The sequence below is a fragment of the Panthera leo genome, chromosome B3 (genome assembly GCF_018350215.1).
Source record: "Panthera leo isolate Ple1 chromosome B3, P.leo_Ple1_pat1.1, whole genome shotgun sequence".
Taxonomy (NCBI): Eukaryota; Metazoa; Chordata; class Mammalia; order Carnivora; family Felidae; genus Panthera; species Panthera leo.
In genome coordinates this window covers 101611601-101637497 of record NC_056684.1, presented here as the reverse complement: position 1 = coordinate 101637497, position 25897 = coordinate 101611601, and the positions used below count along the sequence as shown (strand labels likewise).

At 44.3% G+C, this 25897-nt stretch overlaps 1 protein-coding gene and 1 non-coding gene across 3 annotated transcripts in view; both read right to left on the bottom strand.

Moving 5' to 3' along the window:
• SAMD4A (sterile alpha motif domain containing 4A) overlaps window positions 1-25897 on the bottom strand; it is a 208526-nt gene that overhangs the window by 101786 nt on the left and 80843 nt on the right. The gene's annotated exons all lie outside the window — the stretch shown is intronic.
• Window positions 16676-16783, bottom strand: LOC122223302. Its single transcript, XR_006204187.1, has one exon. It is a non-coding gene; the product is annotated as a U6 spliceosomal RNA (small nuclear RNA).

Here is a 25897-nt window from a genome sequence, read left to right as displayed (position 1 = left end):
TGATTTTCTATTAATATCTGAGCCAATGATGGGTTGACTTTGGAAAACTCTTTTCTTTGCCAATATTTTGCCTGGAGTTTGAAATGACAAGATTTTAAACAATTCCTTTTTGGTAAGTCTACTGGCCTCGGGGATTCCATACAGAAGATCTAATGCATCCACCACTCACTAAAAGACTGTGCTCACCTGGCTGTACCTGAAGATTTGCTTCCCCAATTCTCCTGTGTGGGCAATTTTACACTTCAATCAGCTGGCTTGAAAGAGCCTTTTGCCTTGAATAATAAAAAGGTGATTTCTTTTTGGCTCAAACGATCACTTAAACAATCCTTTCAAAAACACTCCCAGGCCAACTTCTCATCCGCCTCCATAAGACAGGCAATCTGTAAGAAGTAATCTAAATTTTCTTTAAAAGTATGTAGCTAGATGAATGTTTTTGGAGCTCTGTTGGGAAGAAGATGAGTTTGTGTGTGTGGTGGGCTCCGAGGTATGAATAAATCAGTCTGAGAAGCAATTCTCAATTGCAGAATCATGGAAGTTTCTGAATCTGACAGAGAAGAGGTCATTCTGGATTCCCAGCCTCATGCTCAGCCTCCCTCCAGCACTCTTCTGTCTCCAAACAAGCCCGTTTGTTGGAATCGCATGTGACTGATGGGCTCAGGCATCACCACTACCCATGTGGGTCTTCCCAAGCAGAAATGGGGGTTTCCCTGACTCCCTCTGAGCCCTGGCATGGTCCTGTGCCTCACACTCTGTCCTGTCGTACGATTACTTGTGCCTGGGTTTTAGACCAATCCTCTAAGACTTCCTGGAATCAGATGCCATCCACCTACCACTCCATCCCCCCCATCAGGGGTACCCAGAAAGGAAATGACTATGTGGGGTCATAGAGCCCGGGTGCCCCAGTCGGTTGAGCATCTGACTTCGGCTCAGGCCATCATCTTGCAGTCCGTGGGTTCGAGCCCCATGTCGGGCTCTGTGCTGACAGCTCAGAGCCTGGAGCCTGCTTCAGAGTCTGTGTCTCCCTCTCTGCCCCTCCCTCGCTCTCTCTCAAAAAGAAACATTAAAAAACAAAAAGAAAGAAATGACTATGTGACTCTGAGAGAGGACAGCTGTCCCTCAGTGTCCTGGAGCCTAAGCCCATGAGGGCCAGAGCATCAGTGAACACTTCCGTCCCTCGAGAGCCAGGCAGGGTGCTGGCTGGGTATACAGTTTCCCCAAGAGGGCCCACCTCTGACAGCAGCATATGGAAGAAAATAATGTGCCAGCTGTGGAGAACCTGGGGTTGGTTATCCAGGTAGCCAGCAATGCTGAAAACAAGGGTTTTTCCTTGTTCGTTCATTTCCTTCCTTCCCAGCAGGCCCACATATGAGGTAGCAGAGTGCTTCACACAAGTCAGTGAATGCCTGAAGAACAAGGCTGGCCTATATTGTTAGTAGAGTGGGAATTCGGTCTTAGTCTATTTCCTTTTATGCTTTCATCTGGCACATGTTCATTCTCCATTGCATTATCTTTTTTATTTATCTTTTTAAGAAGGCAGCCACAGCCAGCATACGGGCCCATCTTGGGAACTCGATTACGTGCTGAGAAACTCCATCTTAAATACTTGCGGGAACGAAAGTAAATGCTTCAAATATAACTATGATTAGTAAGTATTAATGTCAACAGGGTTACCAGGAATCGGGGAATGTCAGACTCACGAGCCGAGCCTTCAATGGGATGTGTGCTGGTTAAGTCAGGGACCCGGATATGGTGTGTGTGTCACTGGCAATTGTTGCCAGCAGCACTCAACAGCCCCCTAGAAACCACCTTATTTCAGGGTGCAGCCTGACCAGCTCATCTGTGTTCTTGGTTCTTCTTACAAATGAATCGAAACCTAGATGGACATTAGGAAAATAACAATAGTTTAAGAGCAAATCCCAGCATGTCTCCAGAGCAACAGAGAATCAAATTCTGAAAGCAAATAAGATGTTGCTTTATTCTTCTGTCTCTGGCTCTGCTGGCCGGGTGTGAGTGAATTGGGTGTGTCGGGTGAGGGGAGAAGAGTCTCCGGAACATACCATTATGATTATCTAACAATAACAACACTCTCACTGGCAATGTCAACTGAAAAGATTAAAAGCGCGAGGTTTCTTCTACTCTACATGGCAACCAGCTTCTGAAAAAAAAAAAAAAAAGTAGAAATATGAACTGCTTTGTTAGGTCTCAGTGATGCTGGCTACTTTAAGGATTTTTCAGCCCTTAGCATTATAAACTGAAGAATGCGCTGTTTCGAAACAGAGACTTCTGGATCTTATTTTAACTAAAGTTACTTTTCAATTTTTAGAAAAGGATAGTTAACAAATGTGGCTAAATTTAAGTAACTTTAGTTAGTTCTCCCTTGAAACAACCATGTCATAAAGTAATCAGACACTAAAAAGGCCTCAATACCCACATTACAACCCTACACATTATCTCTGTTCACAGTCCAGAGACATACACAATCCAAGTCTCGGTCACAGTCCTGAAAATGACACCACATTGGCAAGATGCAACTCTACAGCAGATGCACTAAAAAAAGTGAGTGGCAGCTACTAAGGCCCAATTTGCCATGCATTGTCTTATTAATTTTTATTTTCTGAGAAGTAATTTTTTTCCAAACAGTAAATGTGGCGGTTGTATTAAGACCAACACGGTTACTGTTCATTCCAATAGTTCTTGTCCTACAACCACATGAAGCCTAAGAAAAGACGGCCGTGGGGGGCGCCTGAGTGGCTCAGTCCAGTTAAGCTGACTTGGGCTCAGGTCATGATCTCACAGTTCTTGAGTTCCAGCCCCGCGTCGGGCTCTGCGCTGACGGCTCAGAGCCTGGAGCCTGCTTCGGATCCTGTGTCTCCCTCTCTCTCTGCCCCTCCCCTGCTTGCGTGCGCTCTCACTCTCCCAAAAACAAACATTAAACAATTTTTTTTTAAAAAACATTGTTGTGTGAAGAAAGACACAGTGACCTCAGACACGTGTGTGAGATCTCCCAACAGATACAGCAATCAATGGTGGTAGAGTACTGGCATTTGCCATCTGTGATCAGAGGATAAGGAGTGTCGCCCCAGTGGGACTTTGAACACACATGTTCCGTTTTCTCTGGACACACATGCACCTGTCCTCCCATCACCACCACCATTTTGCCTCCAAGTCCTCCAGGTCATCATCCCCTCCTGTCTTCTCCAGCCAAATCTTGAAGGCTGTCACACAGAAGTACTTCCCTTCGGACATTCTGAAAGCTTGGTCTGGTAAGGACAAGCAATGGAAGAGTTACTGTGTAGAATCGAGCAAGGCAAAAACGGTCTCTCAAGTGCAGACAGGGCCTCAGGGACATAGCACTAGGTTCGAAGTCTGGAATGGAATCTCCTGTACCTCAGTTTCCTCATAAGAAAAAAAATAAATTATAATACCTTCCATCACCAGCCACTTCCAAAGAATGACCAGGAAAACAATGGCTTGTGCATCTAAAGACTCAGTGCTACTGTAATGCTAAGGAAGTCACTTTGAATGTCCTTGTCTAAAGATCTTTACTCCTATAGGCTACAACCCCCACTCATGCCCACGCCTTGGGGGCATCCTCTGAAATCCAGTCTTTGCCTAGAATCTTGCATCATCTGGAAAGGGAAGAGAGCTGAAACATTCTTGGTTGCAGATTGGTATTTTTAGCACTTTTTGAAAAGATTAGACTGTTTTTCATATAACTCGTTTCTCATAATATTAGCACTTGTGTTTTAAGAGCACGGAGCAGGGAGCTATTGTTAGAGAAGACAGGATCAGAATAAAGTAGCTGAGTTATCAGCTATATTGCTCATTCTTTTCTTTTGCTGAAAATATCTCCTCAATGTCTACTTTCCAATTAGCAGCTCCAAAATATTCCTGATCCAAAGGACTGTAGATACGTAAGAATCACCAAAAACCAACTTTAGATATTTGACCTTCTATCCCAGTCTCCAAAAGTGATGGGAAACTGGCTCATCTGTGTTTCCACAAAGGCCTACCGGTCTGTCAGACATAAAATTCAAACTCAAGTCAATAAAAAATAAGCACTTGAAATATCTTCCTTACTTCCCCCACTTCTTCCTGCTATCTATTTCTTGGCTATTTTACTACTTTTAAGTCTTACATAGCACAAAGAAAAGGGGAATGTTACTTGAAAGAAGTTTGGGGACAAGGTTGGGTCAAGCAGAGGGTAAATTAAAAGGTTGGGATTATTCAGGGTTTCAATTTTCTATGCTCTCTCAGTAGACCACATGCGCGCATGTGTGTGTGGTGTCTATATATATACATGCACGCATACGACACACACACGCGCGCACACACACACATATACCCACAATTATAGACGGGTAGGTCGACAGAGAGACAGAATGAATGGGCGAGAATTGGCTGCAGGTCATTGGAGACTTTTTAAAAAGCATTCAGATGCTAGTGTAAACCCCAGGAGACTAATTCAGCAGACAAAAATGCCCTTTTAACCAAATAGTTCCAACTTATGAGAGAATTTCCTCCTTTCGCCAAAGCCAAATATTTTACTGTGCGTTAAAAGACTAATTGAAACAATATTGTGGTATTCCAGCATGCGTGGGTTATGAAGAGAAACCTTCACTTCATGAGCAAACACTGAATCTCTGGTGAGGGTTAGGCAGGAGTTGTGGAGACTTGCTCTGTTTCATTAATATTCACATATCTACTTGGTAAGAACTGTAGCTTGGAACTATGATTTCCATTACAAAGCCCCTGAAATGCCAGGAATGAGTCATGGCATTGTGCCTGGGCACTGCGCTGATTTTCTCCATTAACCAGGCGTACATACTGACAACTTCCAGGAGAAAAGCTGAATGAGTCAGTTTCAGGAATAAACCGCATTAGAATACTATGTGCGAGGAGGAGTTAGGGTAATAGGAATTGGGTGGTTTTTTTTTTTTTGTGTGTGTGTGTGTGTGTGTGTGTGTTATTGTTTTGTTCTCCTTAAATAGAAACATTCATAAAATTCATTTCTCCAAAGAGCAAAAAGCATAGATCCATCCAATTATTAGGCTTCTAACACCATGACCAGATTGGTGGCTCAACCACCGCACAGTGTGGTAACACTGCTAGCTAGGATCAATCACAGCTTTTCAAGGACAATGCCACAGCCACTTGAACACATGGGGCGCTACCTTTGGACCACTTCCAAGCATCTTCTCTTGTCCTGACTGTCTCTTCTTCAGGTGTCTTCCCCTAGCCGACTTCCATAGTGAAATGGGAGTCACAAGGAGACAACAACAAAGGGAGGGAAAGGCGTGGCTAGAATTCAGGCAGAGCAAGTGTGTGTTTCACATGCAGCTGCAACAACCCTAACTGTCCAAATGGATCGCTGGCTTCAGCAGGGAGCGGAATGCATTACGCAGGGCTCTACACTGAGAATGTGGGGACTCCCACATTCTGTCATGTTCCCTTGTGCCATTCTAGTTATGGAAATCGGACTCCAAATCTCTTTAGCCCTCTTCTTCCTTGAGAGTCGTTCCCATATTCAAGAGAGGAAGGCCTAGAACGCCGTCATCTATTAAAAAATATCTGAGTATATTTTGGGAAGTCTAGTAAGGGGGAAATACTGAAAGCATCATTGGCTAACATCTCTTCTGATTTTATCTGAAGTTTGAAACCTGGATCATGAAATGACTTGAAAACGGAAGAATCACGATACATGGAGAAATCTGAATATGCCACAGGCACTTGCAAAGCCACACTGTGAAGTTAATTAGGGAGGGTGATTACGAGGAGCTGGCACACCTCTTTCCAGCACGAGCCTGCTGCGCTTCTCATTGGCTCCCCTGTTCAGGATTATACTCAGTTGTTCTACATTTTTCCTAGGACTGAGCCACAGGCTTGCCTTTTCTTTTTTTGGATTTGGCCTCCAATGTTTAGGCACGAGTCAGCACACACAGATGAATAGATGAACTGAGCTAATTTAAGGGAGCCCTCCCATGGAAGGATTCTCTTTTAGCCCTCTATATTTAGTTAAGGTTTGTGCCTGTGCAAGATACTTACTAAAGGACTCAATTTTCTAAACCTTGCAAGCGAGGAATCTCTGCCATGAGATCTGCCTCCTAACAGGCTACTTGCTTGTTCACTGGGGTTCTAATGTCCTCATAGAAGCATTCAAACAGGCCAATTAAGGTGACCTCATTTAGATCATAGGGTGACTAGCCTCACTTTCATACATGCAGCAAGCATACACCGTGTTGGGATCCGGATTGGTGAATATCCCTATCAGACAGAACTTCCTAAAACTTAATTTGATATGACAACTCCATTGAATTGCTACAGAAGCATTCATTTTGACTAAATCACAGAGTTCCTAAATTTTACATTTAGTAACAAACTAAGGATCTGGAGCTTTCCACTGCGAAAGCATGGATTCTCGTGCTCTTACACTGTTGCTTAGTCAGACCTAACATGTGGCTAAGGAACAAGTTTAACGTCTAGCCCTCAAGCAAAAAAATTTCAGAAGATTCTGTGGCTTCCTGGCTATAAAATGAACTGCTTTCCATGGTAATGGATGCTCTGCCTTCTTTTAAAATTCTCCCCATCCTGCTGATTTGAGTGTCATTTGGGGCATGGCTACTATCAACGTTAAGGGATATACTGCACTGTCACGGTGACAGAAGTGTCAATGGATTTCCTCCTCGTGTTTTTGACATTTAAAGACTTCTGCAGAAAGGTAGACTCCATCTGTGTCCTCCTGCTGGCAGAGACTAAACACCTGTATGGTAGAAACCAAGCCAGGATCCGTTCAGTGTCAAGATGGGCCTTTGGAGAACAGAATCAATTACCCACTGCTTTCTTTTGTTTCTCAAATCCTTGGGCGTGCTGAAGAGGTCAAGTTTTAAACAAGCTGCTGTTGCGTTCTTACTTTTTTAGACAACCTCACGCAGAAATGTGTATCTAAAAGCAACATAAAGGAGCAGCAAAACTCCTGCCCTTCTCTCCCTAAAAATGGAATACATTTACTTGGCAACATCTTTGCTTCCACTGAATGTATTTACTTCTTAAATGAGACAAACCTCTTGCCAGGCTTCTCGCCCACTCTGCAGGGACATAGGCCTCCTTTGCATAACCTCTTCTTCCCATGGAGAAGAATGAGAACGCCATGCTTTAATCTTTTGGCATTTCTCGTTGGATGCAAGCGGGATCCTAAAAGGGAGTTAGGTCCCAGGAAGGAGAAGTGAATGAATTTTCTTCATTCCCTTCCCCCTTTAATTATGTGTGTCCCAGCATGGTTTTTTTTTGTTTGTTTGTTTTGTTTTTTTTTTCTTTACGACTCATAGAGTAGGCTTCATGCTCAGATAGAGGCAGCAGATGCTTCAGAGAGCAGGGAAGAGTGGCCTCCAGAGTTATGGCTCAGAAAAAGAAACCAATCCAGATCCATGGGCTGAGGTTTGAAGTTTAAGACTAATGGCCGTGACTGTTTACACAGACAGAAGACAGTTATTTAAGGCTGAAATATGATCTACCTTTAGCTCAGCCAAAATGATGATCCAAGAGAAGCGTAACGCTATGTCTTCTTAGACTCCGCTGCCGAGGGGTCCTGCAGAGCGGCGGGGCTGTGGGGCTCCCTCCCAGGGGCTGCAGCGCTCCTGACCCTCACCTCGGAACCCAAGGCCCAGGGTCCCATGGCAGACCCCCTACCCCCGATGATGCCTGGGCATCCTGACAGCAGGTGGGGATTCAGTGGACTTCCAGAATGTTCCTTCTAAGCAGACTGAGGGGGTAAATGAAACCAGTCCAAACCTCAAGTGCTAAAAGCAGCAGGCAGCCTGCTTTGCTGACACTGTCACAAAACCCCTGGTCTAGAACAAGGCAGCCATTATTTCTTCACTGATCCCGAGAGAGCTTCTACTGCCTGTATTGTTTTCTAACTTTGGAAGCACCAAATAAGGACGACTTTTGGTTCAAGGTAGGAGCCACGACTGTTTATATGACCTCACTCTTTCTTACATAATATATTAAACAGGCCCCTTAGGCCTAAGTTTAAAAGCCAAATTCTGCCTCTGGACAAGCATGTGCAGTTCCCATTGAAGTTGGTGTGGCTTGGCTATCAGACAGCTGGGGGCGAACTCCACTCTTCAGCAGGGATATGACGGGTAACTAATAATTTCCAAGACTGCAATATAATGCTCTAATAAAGAGACACTGGAGGAGGATGAAAACAAAAATGCTTTAAAGCCTAAATCAACAGATACCTCCCATCATTTATGAATGTGCTCATCTATCTCCCTAGCTCACAAGGAACCCTTGAGAGAGGGCCCAGGCACCTCTCTGGAGATCATTCAAGATCTCTTTGGGTGAGCCTCTACTGCAGGAGAAATGCGGCCTGGACCAGAAGGTCATGCTTCCAAGTGTTGACACGGTGGTAACTCGTTCCCAGTCACTTGTGTGGGGAGATGCATGGTGGGTTCCAGAGCAACAGATCACGTTAGAGTTGCACTGTATCATTTCCCCGTTCCCATGCTACACACAGACGTTTTATGGTAATTGATCTTGACTTGGTACATACATAGATTTACCGTATACTACTTTGTTCCACAATGAATTTTAAATGACTTCCATGTGGGAACTGCCCTACGTCCCCATAACACTTAAAAGCAATAAATTAAGTTAAAGACTTAAAAACAAGATTATTCTCTCATAATAACTTGGATGATTATTTTTAAAATTGAAGATAGCCTTGTCATAGCTAAAGTCGAAAGTAAATCAAACCTAAAGCATTCTGACCTTCCAATTTTTCATTTAAAGACACATCCCAAGATAAGAGGGCATCCTCTCAGTGGCTCTGTGAACCCCGTGCAGCCCTTTCTGAGATCCTACAGAAACCTGCCATCGGTGCACAGAGGGGGAGGCAGAAGGCAACACCCTCCGCATCCTGACAAAGTGTGACATGTGTCGATCACTGAAAACAAAGTCTCCTGAGGTCAGCTTTACTCATCCCCACCTCCCCACCACCCCAGCACAGACAGCAACATGACTGCATGCAACCCAAGGCTCAAAAGAAACAAAACAGCACACAAAAACAAAAACAAAACAGCTGACGATCCCCTAAAGAAAAAAATCTGTAATGTAAAAAGGAAGCAGTGGATGGGGTAACGGTATGACATTTCCTGTCCCCTCCCCCCATGCCAGGACACCTCCCCTCCCTCTGCTCCACGGTTTCGCTTCCTGCTGGGGCTCGGCTGCACATCTTCCCTGACGTATCAATTCAGGCCGATGTGTTGAGCCCTGTTAATCCAACTTTCGACTTCATGCCCACTGGCATCTGGTTCACTGCCAGGTTCGCTGCAACTGAAATGTAGAGACATACCCTGAGACAGGTTCAGATTCTGGCTTCACACACACTGACCATGGAACTCTAGAGGACGGATTACATTTCACATTTTCAGTAAAGTCCAAGGTTCCTAGCCTGCCACTCAAGAGCATCCATAATCTCATCTCAAGCTGCTGCTCCCCCTTTCTCACCTTCTCCAACCCTATACCTCAGGGCAGACTCTGCCTTGTCTCATGTTTCTCCTCCATCTAGAAAGGCCATTTTGCCCACTTTCGTTTGAAGGGTAAATCCATACCTATTCTAAGCACCTTACACATCTCACTGAATCCTTACAACAACCCTGAGAGGTAGATACTATTATACTCATTTTAAAGATGAGGAAGCAGAGAGACAGAGATGTGACCAAGCCTGCTCAAGTAGCCCAAACGAGGAAGTAGCAAGGCCAAGGTTTGAACCCAATGGTCCAACCCCCAAATTTATGTTCTTCGTGATGCTAGGCTGCCTTGTTCATAAAACCTCTCTCCTCCCAAACTCCACAGCCCTTTAGTAGTGTCTCTCTTATGGTCCTACCTCTTTTCTGGGAGATGATGAACTTTTCAAGGACAAAATCCACGTGTGATTAAACTCTGGCCCCTATGGCTCACCTCTGAGCCCTGCACATGTGCAGTGGGTACCTGTCAATATTCGTGGGCAGAAGGAAGTAAACAAGGAAGGAAAAAGGTACCCACTCAGCAAGGGATCCCTGCTGGAGTGAGGAAAAACATCATTCTTTATTCTCACCCCTACGTGGTTGCAGTTTTTATATTTACTTTTAGGGTTTTTGGAGCAATTTTAGCTGCTGTGGTAAGGAAAGCAGGTAGCCTGGAAGGATAAAGCTGTGTCCTGTGTGCATGAGAAGCAACAGAACTCAAGTTCCCCTTGGTTCTTGCCATATACAAGAGCTACTTGCAGAGGCAGTGGCAATGACGGTGAGGACAACAGCAGAAATAATAACAAAAACTACTATCAATGATTGCAGGGATGCCTGGGTGGCTCAGTCTGTTAAGTGTCCAACTTTGGCTCAGGTCATGATCTCATGGCTCCTGAGCTCAAGCCCCGCCTTGGGCTCTGAGCTGACAGCTCAGAGCCTGGAGCCTGCTTCAGATTCTGTGTCTCCCTCTCTCTCTGCCCCTCCCCACCCCCTTCATGCTCTGTCTGTCTGTCTCAAAAATGAATAAACATTACAAGAAAAGAAATGGTTGCATGCCAGTGCCAGGCACTTTACATCCAGCGTTTGCAATCCTTTCAATAATCCTGCAGGCCAGGCCTTCTCACCCTCATTTCACTGATGGGAACCAAGATTCAGAAAAGCTAACTCATCTGGTCAAGGTCACAAGCTGGTGAAACACAACACAGAAGCGTGAACCCAGATCTGCTGCATTCAGGGTCGGTCTGGGCTCTGTCCACTGTAACAGCAATGCCTTCGGTCTCCCAGGAGCTAAGAAAAGCAAGTCACCTGGTCCATTCATTCTTTGCTTCCTGGACTCTCTCTTTGGTTTAGGCTTTCAGGTGAAAAACTACCTCGCACACACAGTCCTTCCAAGAAACCAGATGAACTGTAACCCACGTTCACGCTGCTCAGAGTTCTTAATTACTAGGAACATACAGGCCTGCAGTCATTAAAACATACCATGAGATATACAAGAGGGTGGTGCAGATGTGGGAGGGGGGCAAGGGAAGGGGCCAGACAGATTTGCTTGGAGTCAAAGAGGCAGAGAGTGAACTCAATGTTCTGCTTAGAAGAAAGATAAATCATTTTTCATTAACCTATAAAGTTGTCTTAGTTGGGCCACAACAAACACCTGATGCGTTCACAACATTGCCACAAAAGCATTTTAGTGGTCTCGGGTGTAAACAATGGTTTTGCACAGGAAGAGCAATGCCTTTCACCCTGGAGGGGTGGGGAGGAGGGAGGAGGAGGAAGAAGGGAATCCCTCAAAATGAAGCACACACTTAAACATGATTCAGCTGTGATTCATCAAAGCTGGAGTAGGTATTCCGTTCACTCTAGGATTCTGGGTGCGAAGTGTTCTCTCCATGCTGACAAAGTCATCCTTCCATGCTCCTGAATGATAGGTCACTTCCACTGATGTGCTCTAAAGTTCACAATACATTTAAGATAGATTTTTCTGTGTGTAAGGGAGAGGGGCACTATCGTGAGCAGAAATGCTAATAGCTACTGGGAGCCTGGTTAAAAACCAACCACATTAAGAGTCATGCTTCTAAGGATAAAAGCCCCCATTCAATATTCTTTATCAGCTTGATTCAGCCACACTTGACACATTTGCTACTCATTCCTAGTCATGGTGATTTCAAGTCTGTGACTGTTCCCTTGAAGGGAGCGTTCCATGGAAAGCACGTGTGCTGAAGGGAGCATCTGGGGAGAAAGTGGCAACCTCCCCCCTTGATAAGGGACTCTGGGTCGGGATCATGTGAGCTATTTAACAGTCCCTTGGCTAAGCCTCCTCTAGCAACTAGAATATGAGGCAGGCAGTCTGGGTGCACTGTGTTCAGGGAGTTTCACAGCAATCAATTTCTAACAGATCCAGGCAGTAGCAACAAACTCTGTAGCCCAGCCACTGCTCTGACTTATCAGTGGTGCTTCTTCTCAGTGGAAAGAAGACAAATATGGCAGGCTAATCTAAATGTCCTCTGCTCTGTTGTCTTGAGCACTGATTTGAGGCTCATCCTTCTGTCTTTCCCTGTCTGTCTGTCCTTCATGATCCTGTAGCAGAACAGGGCAGAAGAAGAGCTCACGCTCAGGAGCCAGACTCCTTGGGTTCAGGTCCTCACCCTGTCACTTACCAGCTGTGGCCTTGGGCAAGTTACTTAGCCTCTCTTGCCTCAGTCTCCTCACCTGTAAAATGTGGTGGAGAATAACGACCTATTTCACAGGGATTTCAAGGGAGTAGACTGGAAAGGGGATTAAGTTAAAACAAAAGTGCCATGTAAGGGTTAGTGTCTTTTTTCCTTTCCTATCTTCCTTCCTTTGCTTTCTTTCAATAACTACTTATTGAATATCCCCTAGACACAAGACTCTACCCTGGATGCCACATAAACTTTGAATATAGACAGGGTGGCGTCCTTGTCCTCCAAGGAAGGACAGAAGGTAAAAAGCTATGGTAGAAAAAGACCACCAGTCTGGGATTTAGGGAAACGGGGCTAAGGCCCCAGCACTGCCACTAACTTCTTTTGGCGCCCTCACCTGTAAGCACAAGATCCTTCTAGAGATCTTGACAACAGAAAGCAATAATACCCAGCCAGGCCCCACACGCCTTGCCACCTGAGTGATGATACAGTAAGAACCACAACGCAGAGGGGAGAGAAATGATCTCCGGTCGGGCCAGTCATGGAAGGCATCATGGGCTCTGAATGTATGCTTAGCCCTTAAGGAAGGTTGGACGTTGGGAGATGGAGATGAGGGGACGAGGGATAATGTGCAGACATTCAAGTGTATCTGGGAACTAGCAAACAGCACATTTTGGTGGCAGCTGAGAACTGGTTTGGGGAAAACAGACGAGCTCAGCTTTTGGAGGGCTGGTGTGCAACACAATGGGCAGGTTAGGAGGAGGAGAAAATGTCAGAATGGCAATATGAGGAGACACGTGTGGTGGTGGCCTGCAGGATGGACCAGGTGGAGAGCAAACAGTTGGAAGACAAATGCACAAGGCAGGCATGAAGACTCAGAGGTGGGGGAGGGGTCCCTGGGCTCCGGAGGCAGGCCCCCCACGGGACAGCTGCCCAGGCTGGGGTATGCTCGTCACCTCTTACTCACAGTTCTCTCATGTTCACAAGACGATGACACAGCAAAGTGTAAGCACAGTGCCTGCCCATGGTAAGAACTTAGTAAACGTTCTCGAGAAAGCAAAGTAATGGCGTGTGAGAACAGTTGTGAATGAAGCATTACTGTTCACCTGGAAGTCAGTTATTAGTGAAACACACAGCAGGTGACAGCAAAGAGAGGGGCCTCTGGAGACTTTGCCCAGGTGAGCAGGAAGAATACAACAGAGAGAGAGCTGGTAATCCAGTAGAATGTCAGGATGTGGGGGAAGGGCGTGTGCCTCTCCTTGACACTAGTCAGAATGATGTGGGGTAACTGGACACTGTAACTGCTGTGTAGACTAGGGAGAAAATAAAGCCATTGCCTTCCCTGGACCTGGATCCCTGGCTTATAGTCCCCGAGGAAGACAGGAGAGTTATACCTCCTCTCAGACTCAGCCCAAAGCCACCAATGGTGCCAATCGTAGATACCACTGCATCCCATTAAAAGACAGCGTTATTGTTTTCACTGTCAAGGTGAGGAAATTGGGCTGAGGTCACTTGGTGAGTTGGTAACAGCTGAACCCAGAGCCTAGGACTTTGTCATGGACTTGAAAGCCTGTTCCCTTCCCAGCTGTCTCTCAGGGCTGTTTTTGCCCCAATCAGCCTTCACAAACAGATCTAAAACCGCAGTGCAAAATACAAGAGCGTGAAATTGGAAATAAAATAGGTGCTTCTACATCTATTTAAATCCCATTTATTTTTAATAACTACTGAGGTTAGGCTTAGCATGAAAGGTGAGTAGTTGGTTTAAATCTTGATTTATGTCTTGGTTGACTAGTAAAATATTGTCATTCTGTTCAAGTGAAAAAAAGGCCCATCGAAAACGTCACACTTACTTAGCTTTTCTTAAAACTAAGTGCACATCTCCTGGGCATTTTCTTCTATGGTCTTAAGCATCTGCGATTTGTCAGATTTTGTTTGCTGGTATGTTCCCTTCCTCCAACATGTGGGGGCACATATGTATCTCTAGGTCTATGATAACCAAAGGGCACCCTATCACCTGATCACCCTATCAGTCACACATGAAAAAATTCTCATCTTAAATGGGGATCATTTGTCCTCTTAGTTAAGTCTCTCTGACCATGTTTGTAAATGGAAGGCATCTGGCTCAGAATGGGGGTGAATACAATGCAATAAAAAATAACAGTAATACAAATTGGTTAGCAGGAGAGTCTTCAGTATGAGCAAAAACAACTATGGCAATAAACCTACCCTAACGTGGAAGTGAATGAGAATATCAGGCCGTCGATCAAGAAGTTCACATAGGCATTGTTCTAATTAAATCCACAAAGCATTGCTGATTCTAGTACTTTCCATGGGCCCCTCTTTCCATTGATCTTGGGGGTCCCCTCTTTACCTCCATAGACTAGAACAATGCTTCTGGGGTTTTCCCCACAATCATCTGCTTCTTCTCATACCTCATTCCACAGCTTGGGTGATCATTGTCAGTCTTGCTTGGTCATGAGGGATGAGTCCCTCGTCAGACTTAATCTAAGAACCAAAAAACTCTGGGGCGTCTGGGTGGCTCAGTCAGTTGGGCGTCCGACTCCTGGTTTCAGCTTGGGTCACGATCTCATGGTTCGTGGGTTTGAGCCCTGCGATGGGCTCTGCACTGGCGATACAGATTGGAATTCTCTTTCTCTCCCTCTCTCTGCCCCTCCCCTGCTTGCATGCTCTCTCTCTCTCTCTTAAAATAAACAAACTAAAAATAATTTTTAAAAAAAGTCTCTCTTTTACCTGAACAACAGTGGAAAAAATCTGTCTCTTAAACTCACTCCCTGAGCTTGAGAGTCCATACCCTGCCCAGTTGTGTCTCGTTACCAGGAAAGAAACCCACTAGCTTAAAGTCAGAACAACAAGATTTCTTATTGAGACCAGAAAGGGGGTTGAGACATCCCCTTTCTTCCAAAAGCCTGAAATATCAGGCGAGTTCTTCTTTCAATCTGTTCAGATTTTAGTCAGCACATTTTGGTAATTCTAGACCCAGAAAATCCTCGGAAATCAGAGTTCATTACGTAGGGTCAGAGAGATCGAGATGGATGATGGTCAACCAGGAATTAATGAGGATTGCGGACATCCAACCAATTTCACCTGGAGATCTCTGTGGCCATCCATCTTTTCCACCATCTGCTCCAAATTTGGACCTATGCCCTGAGAGGCAAAAGACAAATACATCCATCTTAAAAGTCCACCCATGTGAAATGCCATTAAATTGCATTATTGCCCAGAACTGCAGAGAGAAACATTTCCTTTCTAGTTAATCTGGCAGCCATCAGTTGTTCCCCACTAACTTGAGAGAAGCATCTGGTTTATGTGCTAGAATAAAATACCCTCACAATCAAAATTAACCCCCTAAGAGCTATTACTGAAATGAAGGACGGTCTCTTATGTGTTGGAGGTAGGTAGATTCATGCTTTCCCACGAAGTTCATGTTCTGGCACACTTATCTTTGGGATCTGCATTCCCTGGGTGAATAGGAACCCAATAATCATACCTGTTTTATGATTTTAAGCATTCCACGTTAGCATAAAATTAAAGCACATTCATACAGCTGTTGTTGCTAAAGACAACAACCACCTCATGGTAAAATATTATTCTTCCTGAGGGCTCTCAGATACCTCTGTTAGCATGTCCAGTATCTACAGGCATTCTTACGTTTTTCCTGCAGTTGTTTGTACTCTGATATAGGGTCTAGACAGAGCACAGAGACAGTGGAAGGTCTTTCCAAAACGTTTTAGACCAAAGAGGGTAGAAAATAACCTTAAATCACATTGGATTTTAGGACATCTCAGATAAGATTTCTTGCATTATATCCTGATCTCACTTCATGAGAAATAGGTATATTCCTCAACTATCTAATTAATTCACCTATTAATAAACCTCATGATCTCATTATTTAAAGGAATTCTCTCTCTCCGTGTGTGTGTGTGTGTGTGTGTGTGTGTGTGTGTGTGTGTGTGTGTGCTGGGTTCACATAAATAAATACTTCAAATCTTTTTAAGCCAAAGACGATCTTTCTTGAAAACAAGTACTTTGAAAAATACTGTTGTTCAACTCCAAATGGTTTCTCCATTAGAAGAATGTAGACTTCTTCTTCGTTAGGGAGACTACATTGGTTAGGGAGAGAGCAGAGGGATGTAGAGAGAAAAAGAGAGGAGGTGAGAGAAAGAGGGTGGGAGAAAGTTAGTGAATGCAGTCAGAGAGCTTGTGTAAACAGTATTGCCTACAGTGTCCCCCTGTTACAAGGGCCCTTGATGAACATGCTAAGGGAGATGTCCCTTAGCTGCTTTCACCCAAGCCTGGCTCAGTTCTCTTGTAATCTGCATAAGAGAAGCATCTTGACATGCTTAGTGGATGGGTGTATTTTACACAGCAAACCACAGCCACAAGAGAAATTCTCCAATTCAACATGACTGGGTTGATAGTCTAAAAAACTGGTTAAAGCATGGAATCATAAAAATGATACTCTCATTATATGTATGTATATATTCATTGATATTTATTATATATTCACAGATATTTATGTGTCATCCTTGCACAGTAGACATGCTGATCTTCTCTGCATCATTCCAATTTTAGTACATGTGCTGCCAAAGTGAGCACTATGTTCACAGATATATAAATGAGTGTGCACTCATTCACGGATTCGGTACAGGAGCAATGCCTTGTCTTTGAAGATGGGTCCACTGTCTGGAATTTCCCAATTTCCTGTATAAACCAGAAATCTGTTATGATTTTCAGGTTCCAGTTTCTTTAAAGAAGATACAAAATCCAAAGACAGCTGAAAAGCAATCTGACTGCAGAGTCCGCCTAGATTTTTATGACTTTCCCCACAATCTTTTAGTGTTATCTTGTTTATACTTAAGTTGCCCATAATTTCTGTTCATCACTGACAAGTCTTTCCAAGACAACGGTGTAGCTTCATAGGAACACCTCTCCTTTTCACACTCATATATCATGTGTTTACATAATATTTAGTTACATGTCTTAAATGGAAAAAGTACAACTGGTGTAAACAGGTTTGGGAACAAACAGCTTGCAGTTGGCTTCTGACTGCACTGATCGGGGAAGTGGGAGGGTCCATGGATAGCAGCTGCCTCACAGGGCACCCAGGCATCTGCTACGCTTGCCGGGGGAGGAGGGAACATGCTTGACTGGAGATGGACCCAGGGAGCTTCTCTGAATCTCAGTTGAGGCTCAACCAAAGAAACAGCTAATGATCTATTCTCATGCGGGAGGGGAAGAAACCAATCAGGTTGGCCCTAGGGAGGAAATGTAGGTTAGTCTCTAACCTGATGCCTTTCTAAGGCGCTCAAGGGTAATTTTGTCTGCTCAATTTTTATCTTATAGACTATTGGATAAACTCCCTCATAAGATGCAGTAACACTGCTGTAAACAGAACAGAAAAGAAAAAGTAGTGGTGCTTTTGACCAAACAGAGAAAAACTGAAAGGCGGAATATATATTATAGAAGTATATATAAGTATGTATTATATAAGCACCTATACTTTAAAACATATATATGTAAATATAGTTTATATTTTTATTATATTCATACATAACATATACAAATATTTTTATTATTTTATATTTATATGTAAAGTATATGTATTTAAATATATATTTATATATAAAGTATAAATATATGTAAAATATATATTATATATAAAGTACAGATTTTATATATTTTTATATATTTTAAAGTATATATATACTTCTATATTATATATACTATATATTCTGCCTTTCAGTTATATACATATGTGTGTGTATATGTCTATAAGGGTATATATACATATCTATGGTGTGAGTGTGCGTACTTATCTGATGGTGCTTCATGAGATATGGAGGTTCACACTGTATCTGAAGATAATTTGATGAAAATCTTTAATCCCTAAAATTCCAGCTAGACTGAAAAATTGGCTTAGTTGCCTTGATTCATTACTTCGGACCCCAGTCTATCATTTTACTCATCATCACTGCTATATAGGGTTTGGATAAACAGGTTTTGGATGAAAAGTATCTGAAGCTGAATCCAGCCCCCGGGACAAGGAGTGAGAGCCCACAGTCATCCTTACTGGCCAATTCCACTCTGTGGCCACTTTGCAACACTAGCAGCTGTGAGGGGTGGCATATTTAAAGGGCCTTTATTTAGCTCTTGCATTTTATTTATTTATGATTTATTATTTACATCCTGCTTCCTTCCACGAAGGATTTGGGACAGCTTAGCGCTTCAGTTTAGCCCATTCCTAATCAGTTCAGTCACTTCTCCTTCATCCTGCTATGTCCAACTTCAATAGAGTTGTTTCCCCAGGGTGGCCAATTAACTCGGACCCCTGTGGTCTGGGCCTTCCACTGAGCAACAAAGGCGGTGCTTTTGCAGAGTCTGTGACCTTTGGATTCCTGCCCCAGCAGCACAGGAAATTCTGGCAGCCCTTCCCAGGGCATCCCTTTTGGTGTCAAGACCTCCTGGGGGTGGCATGGGGTGTGGAGACCCACGAGTCCATCAGCAGCTCCACAGCCTGTGCAGAGGGAGCTGAAGAGTAGCCTCAAGGACTCTCCCTGGGGACTTTGTGGGACGCCAATAAGTGTCCCAGCCAGTAGGGGTCTCCATCAATATGTTCAATAACCACACACCCTTTTGGTGAGAACACGAGAAAGAGCAAGTCTCAATCTCAGCTACTACGGATCTCCACCCATCCACCTCCACCTCCAACCCTGTCAAGTCTCTGACTAAATGGAGCAAAGGATCCACAGGCGTCCTTCAATCTGCCATGATTTTGCTGGGCTGAATAGATCACCTAACTTAACTATGCTTGCTTTCTCCATCTACATCTTAGTGATGAAAACACTGGTCACAGGCATACTTAAAGAACCCCAGGGTGATGGGGCGCCTGGGTGGCTCAGTCGGTTAAGCGTCCGACTTCAGCTCAGGTCACGATCTTGCGGTCCGCGAGTTCGAGCCCCGCGTCGGGCTCTGGGCTGATGGCTCAGAGCCTGGAGCTTGCTTCCGATTCTGTGTCTCCCTCTCTCTCTGCCCCTCCCCCGTTCATGCTGTGTCTCTCTCTGTCTCAAAAATAAATAAACGTTAAAAAAAAAAATTAAAAAAAAAAAAAAAGAACCCCAGGGTGAGAACTGCCACGTGTGGCTGCAGAAAAGCCCCTGAATGTCCTTGTGCCTGAGAGTCGCTCCTATTTGACCATCTTTTCAGGGCCCCAGTCCCTTGCTCTTGCTTTTCTTTGTAAGAATGGCAGCCGCTGATCTCAATGCCTATTACTTTCCCCCGACAGTGAATAAAGCACTGCATTCAATCATCTATTCTTGTTAGCTAGCCTGCACTCCTGGTAATTCTGCTCCCTGAGAGGATAAATAGCATTAGGCACCTAGTACACAGTTGTCCATGTAAGGGATTGTCCTCAGACAAAACAGAGATGCCTCAGACCATCTGAACATATTTTTCCATTAGTGAGGACAGAGTTGCATGCATCACACATAGTCTCCCGCCAACCTTTTCCCAACCAATAGCAGACATGTGGAAACAGCTGGCAGAGGCTCTGGGTGCGACCCTTGGCCATGGAATAGTATGAAGCTAACTTGCATGCACAGGGAATGAATCCACGACAGATTCACTAACCACAGGACTGAGGTTAATGAAGAGATAGATGATCCAAATGCTGGCCTTGATTGGAATGGAAGCAATCTTCACAGAATAGAAAACACTGGGCTAGATTCCCCAACGGTCTACCTCAGTGGTCTGCTCTTATGTGCTAATCGGTGCTGTGTCCTAACCACCTGACTAACCAGCTACAGACTTGGGAGTATGATAGACACCAAGGGTGGGGCTTTGAACTTTGCAGTAATAAAATGACAACAAAGAAATCTATAGACTGTACATTGTGTATCTGAAGTAGAGGTATGTAAAATTTTTATTCTATATTGTTTTAATCTCATAAGGCAAGTAAATGTAGATCCTTGTCCTTGGTATAAAAATGCATATAGACTGAAAGATAAGATTTGAATCACACGTCTCTATCTATAAAGCACTTCCAAATGCTACCCTTGTGTGGTATCATTATTACAACCTTGCTTGATAGATGAGGAAACTGAGGCTCAGAAAAAAGTGAGGGGCTCTTGGGTGGCTCAATCAGTTAAGCGTCTGACTTGGGCTCAGGTCATGATCTCATGGTTCATGAGTTCAAACCCCACGTCAGGTGTCATGCTGACAGTGTGGAGCCTGCTTGGGATTCTCTCTCCCCCTCTCTCTCTCTCCTTCTCTCTCTGCCCCTCCCCCACTCAGGCTTTCACTCTCAGAATAAATAAATAAACTTAAAAAAATTTATATAGGGGCGCCTGGGTGGCTCAGTCGGTTAAGCGTCCGACTTTGGCTCAGGTCACGATCTCACAGTCTGTGAGTTCGAGCCCCGCGTCAGGCTCTGGGCTGATGGCTCAGAGCCTGGATCCTGCTGCCGATTCTGTGTCTCCCTCTCTCTCTGCCCCTCCCCCATTCATGCTCTGTCTCTTTCTGTCTCAAAAATAAATAAAAACGTTAAAAAAATTAAAAAAAAATTTATATATAAAAAAAGAAAAAAAGTGATTAGCCTGAAGTCTAGAATCCTGGTGTTTGACTCAAAGTTGGCTGTACCTCCCGTTTTTTTCATGTTCCTACCACTCATGAGACATGAGTTTGCTGATCAAGTCCAAGAGGGAAAAGACCCCTTCAGAGGACTAAAAAGAGATATAAATATTGTGTCATTAGTTGGCTTACCTGGGCTTTCAGTGTCTGCCCACACAAATGCATATTTTAATAGGCAAACAACTCTGTGGCGAAAAGGATTGGACACGTATGCTTGGATTTCAAGTTTGATATAAGCCGTTCAAAGTCACAGGTGAAAAACTGTGCAAGGATCTCACTTTATAAAATGGCTTACTTTATAAATGTGGGTCAAGAGGGGTGCTACTAAAAGACATCATGAAGGGTGCCTGAGTGGCTCAGATGGTTAAGCATCCGACTTCAATTCAGGTCATCATATCACAGTTCATGAGTTCGAGTCCTGTATCGGGCTCTGCACTGACAGCTTGGAGCCTGGAGCCTGCTTTGGATTCTGTCTCTCTCTCTCTTTCTCTCTCTCTCTGCCCCTCCCCCACTGTGCTTTCTCTCTCAAAAATAAATAACCATTAAAAGAATAGAAAAAAAGACATCACGAGATTCTACATTTTTTTAAAACTCTTAAGTTGATGTTATATCCAGTCATTCCATCCAGAGCACACTGAAAGTCTAAGTTAGCCGAACTGGAGAGTGAGTCGTGATGACTGGCACATCCACCACCAGCGGATCAAGGTGTCTCCTCGCTTTGCTGAGCTGCAGTCCTCCTGGACAGTGCTGCTCCAGTCCTGGAGACTTACAGCCCCCTGGGCTCCTGCTCCCACAAACTCCCGAGGAACACTCCTCAGCAGTAGAAGGAACTTTCTCTTGTTCTTTGCAAACAGAAGACACCTGTGGCAAAACTTGTGCAGGGGTGAATGTCCCTAGAGAGATGTGGATGACAGTGTGACAACGGCCTGGCCTTATGTCCCCAGCCTATCACTTTCCAGAACAAGTTGACCAGTTTCTCAGAGGACTCTTGGTTCCCTCCATTAATTATGGAGAAAATAAAAATCATATCTACATCCCATGTTCCTATGAGGACAAAAGGAAGTAAGGTAATTCGAGAACAACACAGCACCGTCCAAAGAAGAGCTTAGATAGCGGTGAAGCCTGGAAAATGAGATTAGCTAAGACCCTGGGACCGGGGAAGGCAGACTGACAAGGGACTTCTAGAGCAGGCCTGGCTCACTTCCCCACTTCCTCTTCCCAGGCCCAGGCACACCCCCCAGTGATGACACTAGGCCACCTCAACTCTGTCCCAGGGTGTTGTTATACAGGGAGCTGAGGCCGTCTCAAGCATAGTCCCAGGTGGAGATGCAGCACAGGTAAGTTTCCAAAGGAACTTTCCAGAGTCCAGAGGCAGCCGGTACTCTGACAGTTGGGTTCTGTGTGTGTGTGTGTGTGTGTGTGTGTGTGTTCGTTTTCAGGTGCTCTATCCATCTTTCTTACCCTAAAGCACCAAGTAGAGCATCCCCTGGAAATGTTTGCTGAAGAATGAGAACAGGCATAAGGATTCATCAGTTGATTATTCACAGTCCAGATAAAGGAAGGCTCATAAAACAACCAGACATCACCACCAAAAAAATCCCCCGATACACACAAACTTCTGTGTGATTAAGAATGATAAGAATGGATCCTGATAAGAATGGGTACCACCAGGGAAGTTGGCAGGTCTCTCATGAATTGTGAGACTGAGTTCCTAACTCAGACACATCTCAAAAGCATCACAGGCCTGTGGAGATACTGATCCCCTCAACCCTCGAGCAGCCGAGCACAGCCCAGGTACCTGGGTGACTCCAGTGTGCTGAACAAATGTTAGCATTCTCCATGTTCTTGGTCACGTAAGGGACCCCAAAACAGACACAGAAATGCGGACCTGCAATCCTGAACATCTCCTGTTTATAACCCAGAGAGGCAAAGATAAATTGGATGCTTGGATCCTCAGGTTCATTTATCTCCTTGTCTGATTCGTCACTTGTGACATCAGGTCCTCACAAGCACCCCGTGAGTGAGGCATCCACTATTTACAGGTGCATGAACCAGGCCTCAAAGAAGCCAGGTGGCTTGCCCAGTGTCATCCTTTTCTAAGCACCAGCCTGGCCCCTATTCTGCTCATCCTCTACCTCCTCCACAGCACATAAAATGTACCCAGCCAGGGCATACTCCTAATTCCTCAGTCTGACTTCTCTTCTAATGAATGTAATCTTCGAAGATGTGAGAGTGGAAACAAAAGTGAAAAGTAAGGACATTGCAATGGGAAGAGGGTAGAGTCACAAATGGCACAGAGAGGTCAGGCTGTAGGCAATGGCTGGATGGAAGAGACTCTTGTTGGTGGGTAGGTTGACTGCAGTAGGGCCAGATGGCTACCTACCCAGAGCAGAATGTCAAACAAGCTTTCAGGGCTGTCAGGATGAAGGCTACCTGGAGACGGGACTTGGCAGTCATTTGCCCAAAGAAGGAGGCTGAATCTCGGGGCTGGCTGAGGCCTTGCCGGAGAATCTGGATCACAAGGGGCTTACTGAGCCTCCATGAGGAGGTCTGGGAGTTCTGTGGCCCTAGGTAAACATTTATGATTAATTGGAGAGCTAAATAATTATACCTTCCCTTCAAGCTCCTCTCACATCGAATCATGTGATTCAATTAAAGAATATTCTTGACCTCAAGGTCCTGGAACCTGGACCTCAAGGTCCTGGAACTTTAGGTTCCTAACATTGAACTGACCTGTTAAAGGAATCTTCACTCTGTAGGTCCTCAGCTCCTGGGATGAGTAGGATCTCCCCACCATGCAACCTTTAGACTATCCAGATGTACAGAATTGCAAAGTAGAACCCAAAGAGGACATTCTCACTTCCAAGAGATAGGTGGAAAGGAGGTTGGCTCTGCACTGGCTCATTTCAACAGTCCTCACAGGAAGCTTCCTGAAACTGTCACTTACTCTGCAAGGCTGACTGTCCTACTGGTGCAGCTGGCCCGTAGGAAGGAACTGGTGGTCATCTGATGTGACTGTACCACTGCAGAGGACAGACAGGTGTCTACGCCTTAGCAGAGAACCCAGCACACTTTGACAGTAAGGCTGCAATGCTCTCAGCAAAAAAAACCTTGACTACAAAGCTAGAAATAGCGCTTCCAGCCGACCTCTGCTCTTCCCCTCCATAAACCTAGCATCTCTCCGACCTTGACTGGCAGCAAACAAGCAAGACAAACAGCCCACACATAGTTCTAGCTGCCTTGGAAAGCAAGAAAGGAATCGGGAGAAAACCTGCACTTTAAGGGATGGGAATGTAACAGAGCAGTGGAGAAACTTCTTTCTACAAGAGCGGCATGGTAGTGTTACTTATGGAGGCAAAATTTTAGCTAATTATCAGTTTCAGTTTCTTATTACACCACAGATAGATGGTGGGTGGACCAGTCTGTTTCAGTGGCCAATGTATCTGGAATGTTTTACAGTAAAATATTTTAATGGCCATTATTAACTATAATGTATCACTGTGAGTTTAGTGAAGAAACTGAAAAATGATCATACTACAGGTATGATTAGACACGTGTATAGATTAAACAGAATGCACACATTCCTATAAAAGGCATCCTGAGTACCAGTCAGTGTGGCATTGACTTCCACTGGAAAATAGATGTTAAGTTTCTCCAGGGAATGGAGAAATGGTAAAAAAAAAAAAAAAAAAAAAAAAATCAGGTTATCTGTCACCTTGCCCTGTGGGCTTGGCAAAACAGGAAAAAGCACATAAAAAGGTAGTCATAGAATCAGCTTTACTAATAATTCTTGCTACTTATTTTAGAAGATATCTGTGCAAGTATTTCAGCACCTCTCTGTATCTCAGCAGAGAGGTTCATGCTGAGTTAGGGAGGTCCTCTCCTTTGCCAAATAAGGCAAGTCCAAACTCAAGGGGGAAAGGCCAGGAAGGGATGACCTAGGGAAGACACCCTGAGAGGGGTCCACCACACCAAGAACAGAAGCTTCTCCAAACAAGTATCCTGGGGAGAAAAGCTGTTGACAGCTTCAAAGTATCTCTCCATATGTCAACAGAGAATAGCCAACCAAAAATGTCATCAATGAAAAACAATCTAGACACAGTGATGTGACATGGAAATCTACTGAATTGATGAAGGGTAAAAACAGAAACTAAAGAGGCGCCTGGGTAGCTCAGTCAGCTAAACGACTGACTCTTGATTTTGGATCAGGTGATCATCTCATGATTCATGAGATCAAGCCCTGCATCAGGCTCTGTGCTGACAGTGTGGTGCCTGCTTGGGATTCTCTCTCTTCCTCTCTCTCTGGCCCTCCCTCCCTCGTTCTCTCTCAAAATAAATAAAATAAAACTTTAAAAATAAAAAAAAAATTAATTACTTAAAAAAACACAGAAACTAAAGATTACTGGAGAGCTGAATTCTATAGGAAGGGAAGTTAAGAGTAAGAGTCTAACGTTTTAAGGGTACCTGGGTGGCTCAGTCATTAAGCATTGGACTTCACGACCTCATGGTTTGTGAGTTCGAGTCCCACATCGGGTGAGCTTGAGCCCTGCTTCCAGTAAACAAAACCATGAGTCCCACACTTTGGGTGAGCCCCACTTCTCTCTTTCTCTCTCTCTCTCTGCCCCTCATGGGATTCTCTCTCTCTGCCCCTCACTCACTTGCACCCTCTCTCTCTCTCTTTCTCTCTCTCTCAAACAAAAAGTCTAACCCTTTAGAATCTAAAATCTTGCAATCTAATTTTTATTCATTTTTCCATGTCCCACCATAAAACTAGCTTCCTCAACAATATAAAAATAATAAATATTTGCTGATCATTTATTATTTGCCGAACACTCGAAGCACATTACATGTATCAACTCCTTTCCTTATCAAAACAAACCTATGTGGCAAATTCAATTATTATTACCTTCATTTTACAGAAGACAACATTAAAGCACAAAGAGGTCAAATGAATTGCCTAAGGTCACACACCTGGTAGGTGTGTGGATTCTCACGTGGCCATTTTGGCTCCAGAACCTCTGCTCTTAACCATTATGCTTTACTGTCTCTCAATGAAAAGGAATGTCCAAAGGAAAGAGAGAAAAC